The following is a 19,002-nucleotide window of genomic DNA, read 5'->3' on the forward strand; positions in this document are numbered from 1 at the left end:
GCTATACCCCTGAGCTGTACCCCACTCCAAGAAAGGATTTTCTTAAACCAGGCACAAAGAACATAAACTATGAGGGGAAGAATAGTACACTTGCCTACATCAGAGTTCAATATTCCAGCCAGGTGAGGTGGCACAAGTCTGTAACAGCTACTCAGGAGGCTGAGGCAGGAGAATCGCAAGTTCAAGGCCAGCCTGGGTAATTTAGGGAGACTCTGTCCCAAAATAAAAAATATAAAAAGAGCTGGGATATAGTTCGGTGGTAAAGCACTCATAGATTCAATCTCCAGTACCTACCCCTTCCAAAGAGAGAGAGAGAGAGAGAGAGAGAGAGAGAGAGAGAGAGAGAGATATGAAGAGAAAGCATCAGTCCAATCACAAATAATAAAGGATTTCAAAAGGCATTTTGTTGAGACTAGGAAACCCAAAGGGCTCATCATCGTATAAAAAGTTGCTACCACTCAGAAGTATTCAGAGAAATGTGCTTAAAAACATAATGAGATACCAGCTCACATCTAGAGATTGACAGAAACTCTGCTTCTAGAAATGTGCTCCAAAGAAACTCTGGCCAAGTGAGCAGAGAAGAGCCATAGAGGGGGGCTGGAGGTGTGGCTCAAGCGGTAGCGCGCTCGCCTGGCATGCGTGCGGCCCGGGTTTGATCCTCAGCACCACATACCAACAAAGATGTTGTGTCCGCCGAGAACTAAAAAATAAATATTAAAAAAATTCTCTCTATCTTTTTATTTTTTTTAGAGAGAGAGAGAGAATTTTTTAATATTTATTTTTTAGTTCTCGGCAGACACAACATCTTTGTTGGTATGTGGTGCTGAGGATCAAACCCGGGCCGCACGCATGCCAGGCGAGCGCGCTACCTCTTGAGCCACATCCCCAGCCCTCTCTCTCACTCTCTCTTAAAAAAAAAAAAAAAGAGCCATAGAGGGCTGCCCCCCCACCCCACCCCACCCTCCCCACTCCCCCACCCCCCCACCCCCCCTCCCCACCCCACCCCACCCTTCCCCGCACAGGGTTGAGCTCGGCAGTAAAAACTGCAGGCAGCTGAAATCCCACCCCTGGGGAATGGTGAATGAAATATGGGTTGGTCACTTGGTGGCACACCACGCAGCAGTTACAATGAATGAATTAGAACTTCCTGTGTGTCGGTAATTGATATTTATAATGTTATGAGAAAAGAGGGGGCTCAAAAGGAGACATGAGATGCACAGCGGGGTGACATTGGCTGGCCTGGCACACACCAACAATGGAACCATCAATATTAGAGGAAAAAATGAAAGAAGGCCCAGCCCTAGCCTTGCCTGGCTTGCCTGCCTGCACCTCTTCCACACCTTGTTCACACAGCGATGCTGTGCACAAAGGAAAGCAGGGCCCGGGTTGGGAGGCAGTTCAGGGGTAGAGCTCATGCTTACCATGCCAGGGCTGCCGCAACCCCAGCAGGACACCAGAAACTAAAGTAAAAAGTATCAAAAAATTAGAACCTTCCTGCCCTGCTGGGGGGAAATGTAACAACATCATGGAGCTACTTTGGAAAATAAACTAGTGCTTGTCAAACAGTTAAAATCAGCTACCCTGACTGCCATTCTGCTCCTAGGTGTAGACCCAAAAGAAATGGAAACTCACGTCCACAGAAAAACCATACACGAGAGTTGAGAGTAGCATTGGATATCACAGCCAAAAAGTGGAAGCAAGTCAAATATCTATTGACTTCAGGCACCGTGGCCGAGGCCTGTGATCCCAGCGACTCAGGAGGCTGAGGCAGGAGGATTGAAAGTTCAAAGCCAGCCTCAGCAAAAAGCAAGGTGCTAAGCAACTCAGTGAGACCCTGTCTCTAAATAAAATACAAAATAGGGCTGGGGGTGTGGCTCAGTGGTCGGGGTGCCCCTGAGTTCAATCCCTAGTACCAAAAAACAAAACAAAAACATAAAACCAAATATCCATTGACTGATGAAAAGATAAATGTGTTATGTCAGTGTAAAGGAATAATATTCAGCCAAAAAGAAGAAGAAAAAGAAAGAAAGAAAAGAAAGAAAGAAAGAAAGAAAGAAAGAAAGAAAGAAAGAAAGAAAGAAAGAAAGAAAGAAAGAAAGAAAGAAAGAAAGAACTGACACATGCTACTATGGGAATGATCTTGGAAGCTTTATGCTGGGTGAAAGAAGACACAGATTGTGTGAGTCCATTTAAGGCAATGTACAGAATCTGCAAATCTATAGATAGTAGTCGTCTAGGGATGGGGGATGCAGGGAGGGGGGGGGCTGCTAACGGGTGTGGGGTTTCTTGGGGGGGGTGATGCAAATGTTCTAAACTTGATTGTTCTAAACTTGATGGTGGTTGCACAACTCTGTGAATTCACTAAAAAGCATTGAATCCTATGTTTATTTATTTTTTAATTGTATATTTTAAATGGATTCATTGTATGCTATGGGTAATGTTTCTCAATAACATTTATATATATATATATATATATATATATATATATATATGTGTGTGTGTGTGTGTGTGTGTGTGTGTGTGTATAGATAGAGAGAGAAAGAGAGAGAGAGATTGTGTGTGTTAAATCCAGTTTAAATAAATCAACTTCCACACTTATTTTTTAGTTGTTGATGGATCTTTATTTTATTTGCTTATTTATTTGTGTTGCTATGAACCGAACCCAGTGCCTCACACGTATAAGGCAAGTGCTCTATTGCTGAGCTTCAACTCCTGCCCCATCCCACACTTATTTTTTATTGAACTGATTCCCATCTCTACAAGTCTCTCATGACACACACACACACCCACACACACACACACACACACACACACACACACACACACATACACACACAGCTAACCACTATTGTTCATTTTTCTTTTTTAATTTCTTTTTAGTTGTTGGTGGACACAATATCTTTATTTCATTTTTTTAATGTGGTGCTAAGTTTCGAACCCAATGCCTCACATGTGCTAAGTGAGCACTCTACCACTGAGCCACAGCCCCACCCCACTATTGTTCATTTCTTGTCGATTTTTCCAGAGTTTTCATGCATATAAAAGTAAATATAAGAGCTGGGGCTGGGGCTCAGCAGTAGAGCTCTCCCCTAGCACGTGTGAGGCCCTGGGCTCCATCCTCAGCACCACATAAAAATAAATAAATAAAATAAAGGCATTATGTCCAACTACAACTAAAAAATGAATATTTTTAAAAAAAGTAAATATAAATATAGATTCTCCTCTCTCACCCTGGTACACAAGAAGCGTCATCTTGCTTTGCCCTTCCTATAATGTGCCAGTGCATTTACACTTTCCTGATTCCTCTTATAGCCATGTAGCATTCAATTTTATGGATAAACCGTAATTCGTTTAACTAGTCTTGGGATAGACATTTGAGTTGTTCCTAACTCTGTTCTGGTGCTGGGGATAGAACTGGTGGCCTAGTGCTCTACAGCAGAGCTATACCCCCAGCCTCTACTCCACCCCCAGCCTCTAACCCACCCCCAGCCTCTAACCCACCCCCAGCCTCTACCCCACCTCTTTTTACCTTAACAATGTTACAAAGCATAGCTGTTCTATGCTTTGTAGCATATCCTGCAGGATAAATGACCAGAAATGGACTTTCTAAATCAACAAGTGCATCTCCGTAGTGGTGACTGACACTGCCAGATGGTGCCACACTGGCCCTACCATGCACGTCCCCAGCAGCAAAGTGCGTGGTGCCCGATTTCACCAGCCTCGCTGAGGGAGGCAGCGTCTCTGTAGTTTAGTTTGTATTTCGTTTTCTGTGAGCATTCTTTCGACATGTTCAGGAGCCATGTGTATTTTTCTGGTCATTCTCTCTGTCGCTTCCCCACTGGATGCACACTTTTCTTTCTATTTCTGACAAGAAGATGCTCTCTACTAGGAGAACTCAGCCTTTTGTAGTGAGCGGATGGTGCTTCTCCGTCCCTGTACTTGGGTTTCTTGGCCTGCTTAGCTCCTCTTTCCTGTTCCCTAGACCTCCACCCACCCGCCCGCCCGCCCGCTGTCTTCATCCAGGCGGTGCTATAACCAATTACCATAAACTGGACGGTTTATAAACCACAGAGGTGTATTTTTCACAGTTCTGGAGACTGAGAAGTTCAAGATCAAGACACTGGCGGATTCAGTGAGTAGCCAGGCCTTGCCTTCTGGTTAGCTGGGGTCTTCTCACAGTGCTCTCAAGGGTGGAAGAGTGGGGAGGCAGCTGCCTGGGGCCCCTTATAAGGACACTGATCACAAATTCCATCCAGGTGGGCTCCATCCTCATGACCTACCCCTTTCAAGGTCCGGTCTCCTAATACCTGATATGATTGCCCTGCCTATGAAGAATTCGGTCCTATACGATTACCTGAAGGGCTGCTGTATCGGCGTCTGATTCCTGGGAGTGATGTCATTCCCACTCCTTCTCGGCCATGAAAAGTTGGACTAAGTTGTTGGCTGTAACTTAAATCACTATAGTAATAAGAAACCTGAGGAAACACTTTTAAAAGTTCTGTGTGTAGATGCCGTACCGAGATCACGACACACCGGATCCAAAGTGCCCTGACTTGGAACCCAGGAGAGCAGGTCGCCCTGGGAAGTCCCTCACATGCCCCTGACCCGCCACTGTCTTGTCTCTGGGTTTTCTCTGTTTCCCAAAGTGCTGGGAGGGGCTTCCTCTGAGGTCCCTTTCCCAGAAGGACTGCAACAATTATGAAATTTCATTAATCAGGTAAGATTAACCAGAGAGAAAAGACTAAAGATCTCCACACCAGGACACCTGCCTATCTGGACAGACGTCTCATCTATTCTTCTGAGAGACTTTACCTATAATGAAACAAACTTTGTTACCAGGTATCTCTCCCCTCTCCTCTGCCATCCCTGGTCACCAGCACCTCCAGATCCCCCAAAAACCTCCCTATTCAAAACTATTCATTAAGGTAGCTCAGAAAGTTACTTAAGCTGGCTGCTGGAGAGTCTCATGTTTTGTGTGAGTCATGTCTCTGATTTTTTCCACATTCATGTTAATAAATGTGTGTATCTTTTCTCCTATTTAATCTGCCTAATGTCAATTCACTCCAGTAAAATTTCAGAGGGTGGACGGGAAATCTCCCTCCAGCCTCCAGTGTCTACCTATGGACTCTGGAGAATTGGCTTTCAGGCAAGATCACTCCCTCCCAGAGGCCGCTCCCAGCCCTCTGATTCCTATTTGTCTCTCATGCAAAATACATTTGTTCTGTCCCAACAGCCTCAACGTCTGAACTCACTCCTTGAACTTTAAAGTCTAAGTCCAAAGTCTCATCTAAAGATTATCTAAATTAGATTTGGGAAGGACTGGATGACTCACAGGAGGCAGATTGCTCAGCGGAGACATTCCTGAGGAACTGGGAGGAAGAAGGGGTAACAGGTCCGAGAGCAGCTCCAACCCCCGAGGCCTGAGAATGGTCTTGGACTCAAGTCTCTGCCCCTAGGCTCTCTGGGTTGGCTGTGGCCTTCCAGACCCCCTAGGGTGGAAGTCCTGCCCCCACGGTCCTGCCCCCACAGCCTGACTCCCAGGACAGACTCCCAGAACAGCCGACTCCAAGGCTTTGCTGCTGCAGCTTCTGCACACTCTGGTGGTTAGAGTCAGAGCCTGGGGCTCTCCGGGGCTGGACTTGTGCTTTGGGGGCTCCAAAGCAGCCCTGCCCCAGAGCCCTGCTGGACGTTTCCCTCGGGGGATTCTCTGCTGTTCCTGCAGCTACTCTCTGCCTGAGCCCCCGAGATTGTGGCCATTCTTGGAAACCTAGGTGTGAAGCCAGATTTAAAGTTAGGCAGTCAGTGTGGTCAGGTAAACCGGGTCTAATATCCAGTGAGATCCAAAAGGGAGGCCAGGTTGAGAACGAATTCCCGGAACAGCGGAACAACTGGCATGTTAATGTCCCCAAGGCCCAGAGCCCATCCCAAAGAAATGTTAATGAAGATTTCTTCTTTGGCCCACCTGTGCCCCACCTCTCGGGCCTTGCACCTACATTCCATCACCGAAAGAACTATAAAAAGGGGAGACAACCGCAGGTCCACGGATTCCACCTCTTGGGTCTCCTTCTTGAGAAGTCTTTCCTGCTGTCCTTTAATAAACTTCTAATTTCTACTCTGACCTCGCCTCGGCATGCTTCTCTGTGATATTCTTCAACATTGGGGTCAACAGCGGTAACAGGTGGATGCAGCCTTACCCCCCTCCCCAGATTTGGGGGCACAGCGTGTGCCATACCGGGACTCCCTGGGGCTGTAACTGGGTGGCTGAGGAGACAGAATGTAGGTGGGGAGCCTTGGGGCGACACTGGCAGCCAAGGCCCCACAGCACCCACACCTCCTTTGAAATTGCCGGGGTCTGGCAATCCGGGCTTGTGATGGGAGGGGCAGGCCAGTGACCCCCTGCAATGCCTTCAGTCATTCTCCAGTTCTCTAGGACAACAGACCCACACTAACCTTATCAGAATGTCCTCTGGTGACACCTTTATTCTCTCCTGAGCAGCATTTCATTTTCCCCCAGTATTCCAGGGCTCAGACCTTTTGATTAACACTTCTGTCTTCTCCCATTTACTGTAAGCACTTAGGAAAGAACTATCTACACCTACAACACTGCTTAAAAACATACTTCTTTCTTTCTTTCTTTCTTTTTTTTTTTTGTGTGTGTGAGAGATACCAGAGATTGGACCCAGGGGTGCTCTACCACTGAGCTATATCCCTAGCCCTTTCTTTTTTTTAAAGACAGAGTGAGAGAGAGAGAGAGAGAGAGAGAGAGAGAGAGAGAGAGAGAGAGAGAGAGAGAGAATTTTTTAATATTTATTTTTTAGTTCTCGGCAGACACAACATCATTGTTTGTATGTGGTGCTGAGGATAGAACCTGGGCCGCACGCATGCCAGGTGAGCGCGCTACCGCTTGAGCCACATCCCCAGCCCAAGCCCTTTCTACTTTTTATTTCAAGACAGGTTCTCAATAAGTTGCTGAGACTAGCCTCTGACTTGCAATCCTACTGCCTCAGCCTCCCAAATCACTGGGGTTACAGGTGTGCACCACCATGCCCTGCAATATTCAATTTAACTGCTCACAAGGTTCCATCTTCATGAAGCACCATGACATACAACTGAGTCAAATTTGGTGCCACTGTATAACAAGGGTTGCCTCTCCCCCAGTTCCCAATAACATTCCTCATCAGAATGGCTTACTCTTCATAACCCCTCAGCATTCTGTTCCTGGCCTCAAAAGTGTTCTCTTTGATGGTCAGAAGGGCAAGCTCCCTCTTTCCTTTCTGGGCTTTTATAAGAATCACCCTTAATATATATTTTTTTCACCCTTAATATTAATAGTCTGTTCATGGCAACGTAGGTTTCTCTTGGCGTGCACCTCAAAACTCCTCTAGTTCCAAAGTTTCTTCCACACTATGAATATTTGCAACAGCAGCTCCTCCCCCACTTGTGGGTGCCAACTTTCAGGCTTTGTCTTTTGAGGTGGCTCAGGTGGCTTATAAGCAACAGAAACTTATCTAGGTTTGTGCCAGGGACCAGGATCTCTGTAGAACTCCCAAGCTTGTAATTTAACATCTCCGTTATGCTTGAAAGGGTGGAAAAGTTTTTTTTTGCTAGTGAAGATTGGGCTCCCTGGACTTATTTAAGAAACAAGGCTGGAGTACAGCTCAGTGGTAGAGCATGAGCTTAGTATGCACAAGGCCCTGGTTTTGATTCCCAGCACTGCAAAATCAGAAGGAAAAGAAAGAGAGAAGGATCAAAGAGCTAGGCATGGTGGCTCACACCTGCAATCCCAGCATCTCAGGAGGCTGAGGCAGGAGGATCACAAGTTCCAGGCAGACTCAGCAAGTCAGTGAGGCCCTAAGCAAATTAGCGAGACCCTGTCTCCAGGACCAGCTGGAAGAAAGAAAGAAAACAGCAGCAGCAATTATCAAAACAGCTGGTATTTATTAAGTTCTTATTCTGTGTCAGACACAACACCAAGTATGTCACTCATATTAATTTAGCTAATCCACTCAACAAACCTATTAATTAGTAACCTTTCCATCCCCATTTGCAGAAATAGGGACTGAAGCCAGGTATGGTGGTACACACCAATAATCCTGGCAATTCTGGAGGCTGAGACAGAAGGATTGCAGGTTTGAGGCCAGCATCAGCAACTTAGTGAGGCCCTGTTTCAAAAAATAAGAACTGGGAATGTAGCTCAGCTATAAAGTGTCCTTGGTTTCAATCCCCAGTACAAGAAGATGAAGAGGAGGAGGAGGAAGAGGAAGAGGAGGGAAAGGGAAGGAGGGGAAGAGGAGGAGGAGGAAAAGGAATAGATTAAGGCACAGATTTACCCAATTCCCGTAGCTGGTAAATGGCAAAATGGGTACTGCAACCCAGTAGCTGTAGCTACAAGAGGAAGGCTGAGTTGCAGCTCGGGTGAGAATGGCTGAGTCAGGTGGAGACCCCAGTGAAATGTACAGGGGAGTCCAGAGAGCAGGCTGAGGACGAGCTTAAAGACATTCTCCCAGGACTCTGCACTGGGGAGTCAAGTGGGGCCCAGGAGGGGGACCCCAGTCTCCCCACCAAGCCTCCCTTGGGAAGAACCAGGACTGCCCTGCCAATCCTGCTCTCCAAGTCCTTCCCACCTTTATTCAGAATAAAAGCTGAAGGCCTCCCGTGGCCCACAAGCCCTTGCTCCTGTAGCTGGCACTGGCTTTGGGTCCCTTGGGTATCCAGAGAATATCTTGGCAAAGGAGAAGCAGGGAGACTCTAGTAACCTCCCTCAGAGCTCCTCCCCACTTGGTCTGTGCCCCCCAAACACAAGCAGACACTGCTTTCAACAAGCAAAGCCTCGATTTCTTCTGTTTTCTGTCCTAGTTGGCTGTATGCAGCAGGTGCTGAGGCACGGTGGTTAAGACCCAGGGCTTTGGAGGCTGCCCTCTGAGTTGAAGTCCAGCCTCCCCACTTAATAATCTGGTGTTAGGTTGGTGCAGTGGCACACGCCTGTAATCCCAGCAGCTCAGGATGCTGAGACAGGAGGATGGGGAGTCCAGAGGCAGCCTGAATAACTCAGGGAGACCCTGTCTCTAAATAAAATACAAAAAGTGGCTGAGACTGTAGCTCAGTGGTTAAGTGCCCTTGGGTTCAATCCCTGGTACCCCCCCAAAATAATAATCAGGTGTTAGGTAGTAGTTGAGATCTCAGTTTCCCCATCTGTAAATTGGAGGTGATATATTGTGCTGACCTGGCAGAGTTGTCCTCAAGATTAAATAAATTAGTCTGTGTAAAGGTGCCCAGGGGAAGGTACACGCTGCTAAATGTCATTAGGAAGGGTCTGCAGGGCCATCTTCGCTGCTGGAGCTGCTGTCTCAGGAGCTTGGATCACTTTAACCCAGGTGCCCAGAGGCAGTTTGCAGGATTTTCAAGCCTCTGGGGCTTCAGAGGCCTCCTCTGCTGCCTTCTCCGTGTGTGTGTGTGTGTGTGTGTGTGTGTGTGTGTGTGTGTGTGTGTTTGTAATTCTCACAATAGGTTCCCATAGAAGCTTGCCATGTTAACACCTCCCAAGGCTCCACGGGTCTCCTGGGCAGGTAGAGAGGATCACAGATGCAGCCAACCCCAGGAGGGCAGGCGGGTGGCCCAGAGCTCCTGCCCAATGCACAAGGGAGGTAAAGAAAAGTCCCAGAAGGGTCAGGCCACAAGGTGCACATTAGGGTGAGAATCAGATGGGAATCCAGTCTTCCTCTCTCAGCAACTGAGGGCTTTCATTTCTTTTTTTAAAAAAATATTTTTTAGTTGTCAATGGACCTTTTTATCTTATTTACTTATTTATATGCAGTGCTGAGAATCAAACCCACTGTCTCACATACACTAGGCAAGCGCTCTACCCCTGAACCACAACCCCAGCCCCTTGTTTCCTTTACAAAGTGTAAATTATACAAGTAAGGAGTCTCCTCATCTGAAAAGCATGCAGGTAAGTGAAAACAATGTGTCATGGCCACCCTGTGTCACTGGCCCACACTCTGTACCCAGGCCCTGGCCCTGCTTTTCCTCTTGACAAACCACCCTCCAGCATGGCGGCTCCCCGGGCAGCCATGGGTCTGTTTATGCATCCGGGTAGCCCCAGTGCTGAGGACAGTGGCCACAGTGAAGGCAATAAATATGCATTTGATCCCTGTCCCCACCATGCCAAGGTAACTGCCATTATCAGTTGTCCTTTCTTTCCTTCCAGATCAGCATCATCCAATAGAAAGTTCTGCGACAACAGAAATGTCATCATTAGCCACTGCTGCACTTCAGGTATGGCTGATGGCTTTGAGAACATTCAAAATCCTTTCTTATCACTGTTTAGAAATATATTATAAAATTATTGTCAGCTATAGCTATTTTATTGCACTATAGAATGCTAGAACTCATGTTCCTGTCTGGATGTATTTTGTGTCCCATCATCAACCTCTTTCTATCCTCCACCCCTTCCCAGCCTCTGGTAACCATCATTCTAATCTACTTCAATGAGATCAGCTTTTTTTTTTTTTGATTACACATATAAGTGAGTGAGAATGTGTAGTATTTGTCTCTCTGTGTCTGGCTTATTTCACTCAATATAATGTACTCCAGACTCATCCATGTTGCTAAAAATGATAAAATTTTATTTTTAAAAAAATTTATTTTTTTATAGTTGTACACAATAACTTTATTTTATTTATTTATTTTTTAAATATGGTGCTGAGGATCAAACTTAGGGCCTTGCTTGTGCGAGGCGAGCACTCTACCGCTGAGCCACAACCCCAGCCCCCCAAATTTAATTTTTGTGGATTAATAATAATCTATCATATGCATGCTACATTTTCTTTATCCATTTATTCATCAAAGGACATCTCAGTTTATTCCACATCTGTGCTTCCACCAGAGGGAGAGGAAAACATGCATTTTGAAGCATGACCAGAATATTTTGTTCTTAACAAGGCCTCTCCTCAATGGAAACTATTTTATCAGAGTCTAACTGACTTATGGGGAAGGAAGTACCCAAGTCTATCTCTCCCATACTTCCTGTCTCACACTGGGGGCAAACAGGTCACCAGGAAGCACTTAGGAAGGTCACAGCCCAAGGGTATGGTCCCACTAAAAGACTGAGACCTAATTATGGAACTATGGAGTATGTCTCTCTCCTCACACCATGACAACCCACTAGTTGGGCTCCTGTGTGACAACAGGAGATCACAATTCATAGAATGGCATGTCTCAGACCTTATTTAAGGAAAATCTCTAGGAGACCTAAGGAAAACAGGAAAGACAAAAACAACAAAATGGAAAGAAATTATAGCTTCTGACACCTACAGCAAATGGTAAATACTGCTAACTCCTAGCGTGGTAAGTGTGAAACCCCACAGTGAAAGCTACTAACCTCAGTTTCTTTTATCTAGTACATCATGTCAGGCTTTTGACAACAACAACAAAAACTTCAAGGGTAATAAAAGAAGAAAAACATTATTTGAAGTGACAGAGCAAGCATCAGAACCAGACTTAGATAAAGCAGAGATTTTGGAATTCTCAGACTGATAATTTGAAACAACTATAATTAGTATAAAGCTCTGTGGCAAAAGTGGTCAGAATGCAAGAACAGACTGGTGATGTAGGCAGAGGGATGAAAAGTCTAAGAAATAATTAAAAGAAAATGGAAGAAAAGATATCCAAAGGAAATGGAATCAATGTCAAAGAGATACTATCTTCACTGCTGCATTATCCACAATAGCCTAGATAGGAAAACAACCTCAGAGTCCATCAGTGGATGAGAAGAAAAAGAAAATGTAGAATACTACACAGTAGAATACCATTCAACCCTAAAAAGGAAGAAAACCCCATCAACTGTGACAACATAGATGATTCTGAAGGGCATAGTGATAACTGAAATGAGCAAGACACTGAAAGACAAATGGCACGGGATCTCACGCAGATGTGCGATCAAAAAGAGTGGGACTCGTAGAGTCAGACAGCAGAAGTTAGAGGTATAGAATTCTAATCTCCACTAGAATTCTGTACCTAGAGTAATTATCTTTCAAAAACTAGAGAAATAAACAACTTTCCCAAACATAAACGAGGGAGTTTGTCTTGTGTCATAAGATCTTTGAAATGGTGTACTGTATTTGAAAATGAAATTGAATTAGTGTTAAAGTTTATATTGAAAAATCTGGGCCAACAATAGATTGTCTATCACTAATTGATTTTAACTGTAAATATACAAATAGGTTAAAAGTAAAGTACAGAGAAAATATGCTATGTTAATACTAATCAAAAGAAAGCTGGAATGGCTATATTAATTTCAAACAAAGAAGACTTCAGAGCAAGGAACGTTATTGGGGATTAAAAAGAGACATTTCATTATGATTAAGTTGATTAATTCAACCAATTCTTAGTATACATGAGCCTAACAAAACCATCAAAATACACGAGGGAAAATCAGACTGACCTTCAGGGAGAAATAGAGGAGTGTACTGTTCTAGTTGGAGACTTGAATACTCCTCTATCTGCAATTGACAGTCCAGCAGGGAGAAAATCAGTAAGAAAATAGCTGAAAAAAACAACACCATCAATCAACTGGATCTAATTGCCACTTACAGAACACTTTATTCAACAACGGCAGAATATACCATCTCCTCTACTTTGCATGCTAAGCTTCACCAGGATAGATCATATTCTCGGGTCATAAAACATGCTTTAACATATTTAAAAGAATAAATGAAAGCAAAATGATAAAGTAAGTATTTTGCAGTTTTACAATGATCAACCAGGTAATGGATCCATTGAGTATCATTTGGTGACATGAGAAAAATGAAAACCAGCCACAATCCTGTTGAAAGACTACACCATCAACTATAGCCTCATCAACAGGATTGAACCTGATTCTGATTGATTAGCTGGATTGAGCTCCTTGTTTGCAGAAAATGGATAGGTCAGAAAAACATGTTGAGTTGCCCAGTGAATTTGAAATTCAGGAAGTAAGAAACTTCATAGGTACAACAGCTCTGATTCTTCAACAGATAAATTATGAAAAACAGAAGATGGAGGAGAAAGGGTAGAGGAGTAATCTTTAGATTGAAAGATATTTAGCAAGTTGCTACAGTACACATAACTATAGTATAGTGTCTAGTACACACACTTGAAATGATAAAACCATGAAGAAATGAAAGCAAAGTCTTCTTATAAAAGTTGGTATAGTTACATTTAGAGGAAGGGACTGGCTGAGATGGGGCATGGAGGAGGGCTTTTGGGGGTGGCTGCAAACTTCTATTTCTTGACCTGGGAGGTGGGGACAAAGGCATTGTCTTATAATCATAATTAACTAATCTTTACATTTGTTTTGGTCTGGTTTTCTGTTTCATTTGAAAATACTAAGATAAATAGCAAATCAATTAATGTATACATAAATCTAAAAAAAAAGTTAATGGGAAGTATATTCTGGAATTTGAAAGAAATAAAGTGCATTTAGGGGAAGAACTGAGATCTCCTTCTGTCTGATTCCCTTCTGTACAAATCACAGCCCCTTGACCATCAGCTCAGACGGCCCCACACAAAGCTTTCTGATTTATTTGACTTTCCAGCTCCAAGGTCAGCTACAGCCACCAGATGACAAAAGAGTGAATGTGACTGGATTAGCAAGCCACTGAGGTGTTCATCTTTAGATTAGGCATACAACATCTGAGGAAAGAAAGAAGTCCAGGGGCAGCTGGGATTCTCTCCTTTCTGTGTGTTCATAGAAGAAGAGGAAAGGAGTTACTGTCATTTTCATTATGGTCTGTATCTCTTGTTGAGTGTGTTTTTGGTCACCTTCCCTTTTGATAGCCTAACTTTTCTATCCATATTGTTGAATTAATTTGTTTAATTTTTTGTGTCTATTTGTGCATAAGAATTGTCAAGTCATGCAAACTTAAAATTATCAGGTCATTAAATTTGAAGATTCCTACATCAATCTGAGAAATGTCATTATCTTATCCTTATTCTGTGCTCACCATCCAAATGCTTGGCTTTACTAATTATTACTTAAGCAGTATCCATTCTCTTTTAAAAGGACAAATACAAATTAAATCTCAATTTGAAATTTCAACTGACTTGGTAGCTGCAGTTTCTTTAATGAACCAGCATTTCAGAGCCAAATTCTCAGAAGGAGCTTCCTGTGAGTGATTCTCAGGGTCTCAGCCCTGATCTCTCATGGCCAAATAAGTCAAGACTGGCTTGGGGTAGGGATTTGAAGGTAAACATCCTCTGCATAGGGGCTGTAGACTCAGATTTATCTTTTCTGCATATCAGTCACCAACATAGAAAATCAGTGCCGTAATATCAGAGAATCATTGAGTTATAAGTTTTGAATATCTATCATCTATGGAATCTGAAATCTGCTAAGTCATGATACAAGAAAAGTATGATTTAAAACATAATTTGCATTAGTAGAATATTAAAACCACCACTGTGGAATCCCATAGTCATTCTCTCTGGAAACTTCAGCTTTGATTCAAATATTCTGACTACACATGCATAAATCTGAGAAACTATGAGTTATACAGTCATAATGTCTTAAAGATGCAGCTGGGGATGCTGGAGCAGTATTTTCATGCAAACTGAGAATGTGAAGATTGAGGACATGCTTGGCTATGGCAGGAATATCTCATTGTTCACAGAGTCTTTTGGGGGACTCAGATATTCAAAGTGGTGAGAAGGAGGAAGAGACTAGCAGTATATACTGCATTAGTCACATACCAGTTGCATAATATGGTTCAAGTACAAGATGTGGTATTATCCTAATTTTAGGAATAAAGAAACCAAAGTTGAGAATGAGTTGATGTCAAAAGTCAACTGGTAGGTATCAGAGCCAGGACTTTAATACCACATCTGTCAGAAGCTTCTGTGTGTGTATGTGTGTTCATGAAAGCTGTGAGATATTTAAAATGTCTTTATTACATTCTTTAAATTACACATAATAATTGTACCTATTTACCATGTGTGACATTTCAATACATGTATGTAACATGTATTTATCAGATCAAAATAATTAGCATATATATCACTTTTGACATGTATGATTTTGTTGTGCTGGGAACATTCAAAATCCTACTAGCTATTTTGAAATATTCAATTAATTCTTGTCAATCAATCCTACTGTCAAGTTATCCTACTGTGCTTATAGAAATTTAGAAGTTATTCTTTTTATCCAACTGCACCCCTATCTTTACTCATTATTCATCCTTTCTCCATTCCCCCTCTACCACACCCTTTTCAGAATCTGGTAACCATGATTCTATTCTCTAATTATTTGAGATCAATTTCAGAGAAGCTTAGATAGATGGTAATGACAGTGGTGGGGGAAAGATAATGGAGGAGTCTGCATCTCTCTAGCCAGGGTCCACCTCAGTTACCTGCAAAATCTCCTAATCATGTGCACCTACTCCTCATCTGGGCAGAATAGCAAGAATGGGCTTTTAGCTAACTCACGGGGCTTGCAAATGGTCTTCTGGTGATAATCTGAGTACTTAAGTATCCACACAACTTTACTCTTCCTCTTCTCAAATCCCAGGGCTATTCTGGGAGAGGACATAGGAGTGGATCCCAAATTAATGGATCTGCACATAAGAATAACTTCCTGATCTTTAAAGACTCCCCAAGCTCTGGCGATCCCCAGGCCAGTTAAACAACAATCCCCAGAGGGACGTGGGGGATTACCACCATGAATATATTTTGAGCTCTCCTGATAATTGATTGTAGTAGGAAAAAAAAATGGAAGCCATAGAATTATTTTGTTATTTGGTAAGCAATGATTTCATTTAAAAACCAGTTCTTCATTAAGTTCAAACCCAGATGAATGGGATCTGAAAGGATGCTTGGCCTGGATGCTCTTCAAAATCATGTTTAGACAGAGATAAAGTCCCTAGATACTCAAGGTAGGAGCTCCCTGAACTTCATATTCCTCTCCTGAGACATTGTGAATTATGTTTTAGGGCTTTTCTTCTTTGGAGTCAACAAATTGCCTATCTTTACTTAACTATTGAGGTTTGGGCTTCTGTTATTTGCAAGAATTGACCTAGTTTCCCAGATTGCCCAGGACTCTCCTGAATATAGTTCTGGAAAATCTCATATCTCAGGAAACACTGCAGTTGCAGTAAAATGGAGATGGTCAGTTATTCCACTTGCTACCAACATGTTCTGGCTATTTTGCTTCTGGATTTCTTGGGATGTTCTCTCTTCATTCTCCCAAATGGGTTCCTAAATGAACCACCATGATTATTTAACTTAACCACATGGGATTCTGAGTACATTCCCCACATATATTTTGAGATGTCATCCTAACCTTCACTGGCTTCCATTCTCACACATGACTCCTGCTTCACTTTTATTCTTTAACGAACACAACCCCTATTCCCTAATTCACAAGCACCTCTAAGTCAGAATGACACTATTAACTCTGTCTCTGCAGATCAGATTACTTGTGTGGCTCATAGTCAGATCAGGCAACTTGTGTGGCTCATAGTCATTGATAACAGAAGCATGAAGCACTTTCTAGCTATCTATTATTACTCCTGACTTAGTATTCTTGTTCAAAGTTGAAGGTCACCTTCTAGGAAGTTAAGAAAGCAAAACAGTTATTACCATAGGCTTTTTTCCCCCTTTCTATACAGATTTTTCCACAATACCTTATGTAACTAGGAGTATATCTTAAGGATTCATTAAAGAAAATGAACAACAGGAATCTTAATCTGAGGTGGATCTTTGTAGAGAGCAGGCTGTGCTTTACTTTGAGTTACTTCATGCTGTATAGACCACTAGTTTTCAGGTTGTGCCTAAACCTAAGTTACGCCACTTTGGAAAGCAATAGTTTGCCATATGCTACTTGCTACCCCGTTTTGAGTTCATGTGCTGAGATGGAATGACTCTACCCTTTGTTTGTACAAGTGAACAACCATCATCTGCCTGGAACAACCATAAGTCACAATCTAAGTCACAATAAATAATTTAATCATGTTAATAAAAATGAACACCTGTGGACTTATCATATTAATCAGAAGCACATGGAAGCACATGGATGCATGGGCATATCAAATTTGTACTGGAGAAACCAGGCCCGGGATCTGATCAAACACATCAGACCACTGAATGATACAACCCCTCACTCATCATGAGTCTTTTTTTTTTAATTTATTTTTTTTATTGGTTGTTCACAACATTACAAAGCTCTTGACATATCATATTTCATACATTAGATTGAAGTGGGTTATGAACTCCCAATTTTACCCCAAATGCAGATTGCAGAATCACGTCGGTTATACATCCACAATTTTACATAATGCCCTATTAGTAATTGTTGTATTCTGCTGCCTTTCCTATCCCGTACTATCCCCCCTCCCCTTCCCTCCCCTCCCTTCTTCTCTCTCTACCCCATCTACTGTAATTCATTACTCTCCTTGTTTATTTTCCCATTCCCCTCACAACCTCTTATATGTAATTTTGTATAGCAATAAGGGTCTCCCTTCATTTCCATGCAATTTCCCTTTTCTCTCCCTTTCCCTCTCATCTCATGACTCTGTTAAATGTTAGTCTTTTCTTCCTGCTCTTCCTCCTTGCTCTGTTCATTCATCATGAGTCTTGCCCTGGAAAACAACAAACTTCAGAATCTCTGTCCTCAGGCTTTAGGGGAGTACAGTTTCTTCTACCTATGTTGACCACCCACAGCCAACCCCAACCTAACATCTTGGGCTAACAGTCGAACCTGAAAGAGAACCAGCCATACATCTGGAGCTTGGCCTGGAATAAATTCCTGTGGTTTGACAGTTCTGTGCCCTGAACAAGTTCTTTTATTGGTTCCTCATTTATCTGACCACATTCAGTGACTCTTTGCACTGTCTCTCTCTCTCTGCCTTTGCTCTCAGTTCAGCCTCCTGACTCCCTATGGCTTCCTTAAGCCTTTCTGTAACCAATATATGTAATTATGTAAAGTGTGATGTGTGTTTGTCCATTGTTCTCTGTGTGGCTCCATTTTCCCCATTACCTATCAATCGGTTCATTGTTACCAAACCTCTCACTTTAAATTCTAAAGAGATAGGTCCTACTTTATTTAATTCACATCCATAATAACTATCAGGGAAAATCTTGTCTTTATAGACCATCCCTTAGGTTCCTGGCTGTTGTAGTAGTTAAATTCAAGCCATTACTGGTCCCTAATTCAGCAGCTGTGAACTAATTAGGAGTGGAGATCTTGACATGACTACCTATTGTACCGTCTCAGAAGCGTAGGCACAGCATTTTATCTTAGAAACAATAAGAAACCCTGTGACTGGCATACCGAAGAAGATGATAAAATCAGCATTGGATGAATCCACATAGATAATGAGATGCAACTCTAGCCTTTTAGATTATATATTACAAACAGCCAGAAATATTTGGGTTTGAACTTTAGCTTGTTTTTACCAGTTGACCTTATGCAATTTACATTATCTCTCTTGTTCTCATCTCTAAAGGGTAAGATGAGCATACTTGACTGTTGGGCTTGTCATGAAGATTGATTAATGCAGCCTACATGTGCACCTGGCACACAATAGGGCCTTCATAACTACTGGCTTCTAATGTGGACTCAAGTATTTCATTCTCCTATCTCTTTGTCCTCAGCCATCATAACGCACCATGACACAGCACAAGATGGGCTCTTCAATCAGCAATCAGCTCTCTTTTGGATGGAGCACAAACTGGTTGGATTTGGGCATCCAGCAGCCCTCCATCAGTCCTGAGTCTCTTATGTAATCCAAGCACATGATCAGAGATCTTATACCTTAAACCTGAATCATCAATCTCAGTGCTAATGGAATATAGAAAAACGCTTTCCCCTGGAAGATCACTAAAAGGTCACAGTCTTGTTTTCCCCTGATAGATTTTCTGTCATATTATATAGTAATGTTCTGTTGGGTGGTGAGATTACTGTCCTCTTGAGAATAATAGCCATCTCTGTAGCTGTTACCCAAGTCTCCAGCTGGGCTGTGAGTTTCTCCA

The sequence above is a fragment of the Ictidomys tridecemlineatus genome, unplaced genomic scaffold (assembly GCF_052094955.1).
Source record: "Ictidomys tridecemlineatus isolate mIctTri1 unplaced genomic scaffold, mIctTri1.hap1 Scaffold_78, whole genome shotgun sequence".
Lineage (NCBI taxonomy): Eukaryota > Metazoa > Chordata > Mammalia > Rodentia > Sciuridae > Ictidomys > Ictidomys tridecemlineatus.